At 41.5% G+C, this 5,408-nt stretch overlaps 1 non-coding gene across 1 annotated transcript; it reads right to left on the bottom strand.

Annotated features, from left to right (window-relative positions):
• Window positions 1-2,962: 2,962 nt before the first annotated feature.
• Window positions 2,963-3,120, bottom strand: LOC118627441. The gene has a single exon (XR_004959181.1). It is a non-coding gene; the product is annotated as a U1 spliceosomal RNA (small nuclear RNA).
• Between the last annotated feature and the right edge of the window lie 2,288 nt (window positions 3,121-5,408).

The following is a 5,408-nucleotide window of genomic DNA, read 5'->3' as shown; positions in this document are numbered from 1 at the left end:
CAGAGTAACTCGACATCACCTCTTTTGTGAAATTTCCTCTGATCCCCTCGGATTCTTCCTGTTTTATATCCCCATCACAATTAGCTCGGCATTCTTTCAAAAAATTTTCATATTATTTTTCATGTTCATTTTGACTGCTGCATTGTGATTTCTTAAAGGAAGAATGATGCTAAATTTATTTTTACTGTCCCCACAATCCAGCAAGATTGCAGCACATAATAGCTATTCAGTATATGTTTCAAAGCAAGTCTTTTTCTGGAATATTGAGAGTAGAAAACATAATCTGAATAGAATGGGAAGTGAAAGTATGTTTTCACCAAAACTCTGGAAAACTTTAATATACCATAATAAATCTCGTCATCAAAGCACTATTACTATTAGAACCTATGTCTGCAGTGGGATAGGGCAAAGGGCTGAGAGAAGAGACAGAAATCAGTTGAGTTTGCTTTTATATCTGTAGTAACTAGTTGGACAATTTTTTGCTTTTCTGACCTTGAACCATCAGCTTCCAAGAAGTCCACTTACGAATGGTTCCCTGATGAGATCAGCATGCGGCTCACGGGAGTGCTGGCCACAGCTGTTTATCTAAACAGGAGCAAGTAACAACTGGTACAGTTTCAACCCTACAGTTAAATGAAAAATGATTTGGCATCGACATCAAACTAACAGCACTGAGGTAGCAGTAGGTGCAACTTTATTCTATTTTTCTCTTTGGGAATTGTTTTCAGTTTCTCTATTTACAATGTATCACATAATCTTCTGAATAGGGAGTAAGTAATAGGTAGGTATGCACATACAGAATGTGGGTGGCAGCCACTCGATGTGTCCCTTTCACATCGATGTTTCTCTCTCTCTCTCTCCCTCTCTCTCCCTCCCACTCTACCTGAACAAAAAATGGAAAAATGTCCTCGGGTGAGGATAAAAAAAAAAAAAAAAAAAAAGAATATGTCCTTACATACATGTAGCTATATTTCATTTATTCCATCAGCAAAATAAACAGATTAAAGATATTTCCATAATCAACAGAATTAAAATTAAATAGTTCTTAAAAATTAATAAAAGTGTTTCTGCTATGTCATTTAAATACCTCTGAATTGAGCCTGAATGTACACACAAAAGAGGGTCATGATTGTGTTTTTGCAATTTTAACTCACTTATGTAATCTTTTATATTTCACCCTTCATGGGCTACACATAACAAGTGCCTTGCCTTTACATCACTATCAGCAGCTTATGTGCTTTCTTCAGAAGTACATAATAAAGATCTCTGTTATTTGATCTGATTGTCTTGAGAAAAGAGCATTGCACTCAGTAGTTATAAGTTTTTCTATCTGAGTGAATGAATAAAATAAAGAGGGCTAGAGTCTGTTATTGGGGACCCAGGGCCCAATAGTCACATGGGAGCGTTCTGGCCCACTGCTGAGCCTCATTGTTTGTGCCGAAAAGGGTTGGGGTGGGAAGGTGCCTCTGAGATCCCAGCTGGGCCCATCCTGTCAGCATTTATAGGTATGGATCTCTGCCAAAAATAATCTCACCCTACCATTGGCTTGATGATATCAAGTCTTTCAATTTGAGACAGAAATTCTCCTCTCACAATTGGAGAAAGATGTAAAACCTAACCGAGAAGGGCGCAATAATAGCACATTGATTTAATACAATGATAGGTAGAAATTAGTAAACAGAATCAGATCTTTCCATAAAGTCTACTTATTTATATACTTATTTAGATGAGTAGCATCATCAGAGAACGTGGGGGTGAGAAGAAATAAACCTACAAAGAATGAGGAAAGGGGGATTTCCAACTCGAAGAGAGACAGTGCAAGGAAGGAAGACAGAAAAATGAAATTAAGCTTCATCTATTTAAACCATTCGCTTACAATTGATAAAAGCGATAAAAATAATCGTGATAACAATAATTGAATGTTATTATGTGTCAGATTCTGTGCTAATCATCTTTTCATTGGGCCATCTGATTTAATTTCCTAAAAGAATCCTGGGAGGCAGGTAGTATTATATTCATTTCACAAATTAATAAAGATGTTAATTGATTTGCCCAAGGTTATATAGTTTTAGAAGTGGTACAACAGGGATTGCAGCTCAGGTCTGTCTTCTTCCAAATCCCATAACAATGTTATGTTTATGTAGTGCTTTCCATATAGAAAGATATATGTGGTCTCTCCTACTTCAATTCTCAGTTTAAATCATAATAACATTTAATTGTGGTTGTGACAAGACTTGGCTCAAGTCAAAAATTGAGTTTGGTCTTAAAGATACTAAAGAAAGAAACATTTGCATAGCAGAATTTCGATACCTGAGACTACCCCACCAGCTTTTAGGGGATTTGATTGAATTCACTGAATTCAATGGATTTGTCAGATTGAAAATTTGGTCAGTGATCTGCTGCAACTTCGCTGGGCAGTGAACTTCAGCAAGAGAAATCAGTGATTCTGTCTATGAATCAAATGTGCTTCAGAGAAGCTAGATAAGCACATTCCCTCTGCTCCAGAAACATTCCAGTTAGGTTTTACATATAATATTATCAGCCATATTAAATTACCACTAATGAAGAACAACTGAATATTCATCCTAATCATTATTATCCATTATTAATAAAGAGTAAGCTAGACATCTATTTACTCAGGAAATAATTAAGTCCTACTGTTTGCCAGGCACTGTTGCAGTTGCTGGGGATTCAGCAGCCACCATGGCAAACAAGGTTATTGCTTTGGCAGAGCATAAGGTATGAGAGGAAAGAGTGCCTCGTTATAAAACAAGTAACGGAGAAAATATCCCAGGGTTAAAATGAGATGATGTGGGCAGGTGAATAATTTCGGGGATGGTCAAAGATAACCTCTCTGGTAACATGCTTTTTCGGCTGAGGTCTCTTTGAAAGAAATCAGCCATGACTAGATCAAGGGGAAAGGGTTTATTAACATGTGTTGCTCTTTTTTTTTTTTTTTGGCCAGGGGAGAGCGCGAATGCAGTCCCTACCATAAGTTATGCGTCAAGTTTCCCACACTTGGGGAAATCACAGGGGTCAGCTCGTTCTGAGTGCAGTGCATAAGCCTCCCCCTGGGAAACCACCTTCATGATCATGGTACCTCCCCTGCCAAGTAAGAATGTGTGTTGCATCTTTTCAGGTTCTTCTGATATGTTTGGTTGATTATTCTCTGCAGTAAATTATCTGTTCCCCGTTATCTCCAGCCAAAACTAGTCCCAAATAAAACAACTTCCCCAGGTGATTCAGATATGTATCAAAGTTTAAGAGCACTGTTTAAAGGGCTGGAAAAAGAAAAAAAATGGGCATGTCCCTTTATTGCATGTCAAGTGGAGAGATTATTGAACATTCAAAATGAATTTTTTAAAGAATAAAATCACAAGCCCTGGCCAGTTTGGCTCAGTGATTAGAGCGTTGGCCTGTGGACCGGAGAGTCCCAGGTTCAGTTCCCGCTAAGGGCACGTACCTCCATTACATTTTGTCCCTGGCCCCAGTTGGGGTCATGTGGGTGGCAACCACTCGATGTGTCTCTGTCACATTGATATTTCTCTCTCTCTTCCTCCCCCTCTATGAGACCCGGGTTCAGTTCCCGCTAAGAGCACGTACCTCGGTTGCAGTTTGTCCCCGGCCCTGGTCGGTTGTGCGGGTGGCAGCCACTCGATGTGTTCCTTTCACATCAATGTTTCTCTCTCTCTCTCTCTGTTCCTCTCTCTCCCTCCCACTCTACCTGAACAAAAAAAATGGAAAAGTGTCCTCGGGTGAGGATAAAAAAAAAAGAATAAAATCACAAAATCCCAAGTATATTCCTAAAATTTAATAATAAGACAATCACTTAATTTGGATGATAAACATTAAATCTTGTTTTTAAAATATTTTTAAATTGGACTTCCGGTCAAGATGGCAGGTAGGTAAACTCGGTATCGCGTCCTCCCACAACCACATCAAAGTTACAACTAAACTACAGAACAACCATCATTCAAAACTGCCTAAAGTCAAGCTGAATGGAAGTCCTACAACTACGGAATTAAAGCAGCAGCCACATCCAGACTGGTAGGAGGGGCGGAGGCGCTGGCTGGTCCCACACCCACGTGTGGCGGATAAAAATCAGGAGGCTCCCGTGGCTGGGAAGGTCCTTTGTGAGGACTGAGGGGTCCCCGTCTCACACCAGGTACCCCCCTCAGGGTTCCAGTGCCAGGAAGAGAATCCCCATAACTTCTGGCTGGAAAAACCAGCGGGAACTGAGGCTCAGGGAAGCTGAAGCGACTGGAGCCCCAGGCAGCTCCTTAAAGGGCCCGCCCACGGACTTATCGGACTCTCTCCCTCTAAGCTTGGAGGGGAGGCAGCTCGAGGGGCACCAGAGACATACAGGGAAGAACTCAGCTGTTTGGCACTGGAGCGAGGGCTGGAGAGGGGGTTTCTCGGGGACAAACGTGCTGTCAGAGGCCTTGGATCCTTTGGTGAGCCCTTTCCGGGGGCGGCAGACAGCCACCATATCTGGGACTCCAGCAACCTGGGTCACACTGGTAGCCCCGCCCTGGTAACTCCATGAGGCCCCGCCCACCCCACCCAACTTTCAGGCCCACCCCACCCAACTTTCAGGCCCACCCAAGCCGTTGCCACTTGCTTAAACATAGGATTGGCCTGTCTTGGATCCTGCTTCAGGTTTTTCCTAAATTCTTTCAAACGAGCAGTATCTGGTCTCAGCGAGCCCCATACCTCTCATTAAGTAATACACAGAAACAAACACAGGGAGGCAGCCAAAATGAGGAGACAAAGAAACAGGTCCCAAATGAAAGAACAGAACAAAACCTCAAGAAAAGAACTAAGCGAAATGGAGATAAGCAACCTAACAGATACTGAGTTCAAAATACTGCTTATAAGGATGCTCAATGAACTTACTGAGAACCTCAGTGAACTTAGGGAGGGCCTCAAGAGCATAAAAAAGGACCAGTTAGAAATCGTGGATACACAGAATTGAAGGAGGCATTAACTGAAATAAAGAATAATTTATACAGCTTCAATAATAGAGTACGTAAATCCAAGGAGCAAACCATCGATTTGGAATATAAGGAAGCAAAAAATCCCCAAGTGTAAGGAGCCTTTGGGACAACTTCAAGCGTGCCAACATTCGCATCTTGGGGGTGCCAGAAAGAGAAGAGCGAGAACAAGAAATCAAAAACCTGTTTGAAACAATAATGGCAGAAAACTGTCCTAACTTGGTGAAGAAAACAGACATACAAGTCCAGGAAGCACAGAGAGTCCCAAACAAGATGAACCCCATGAGGCCCACACCAAGACACATCATCATCAAAATGCAAAAGGTTCAAGACAAAGAGAGAATCTTAAAAGCAGCAAGAGAAAGGCAGCTAGTTACCTACAAGGGAGTTCCCATTAGGCTGTCAGCTGATTTC

The sequence above is a fragment of the Molossus molossus genome, unplaced genomic scaffold (assembly GCF_014108415.1).
Source record: "Molossus molossus isolate mMolMol1 unplaced genomic scaffold, mMolMol1.p scaffold_m16_p_12, whole genome shotgun sequence".
NCBI lineage: Eukaryota > Metazoa > Chordata > Mammalia > Chiroptera > Molossidae > Molossus > Molossus molossus.
This window is presented reverse-complemented; position numbering and strand designations above follow the sequence as displayed.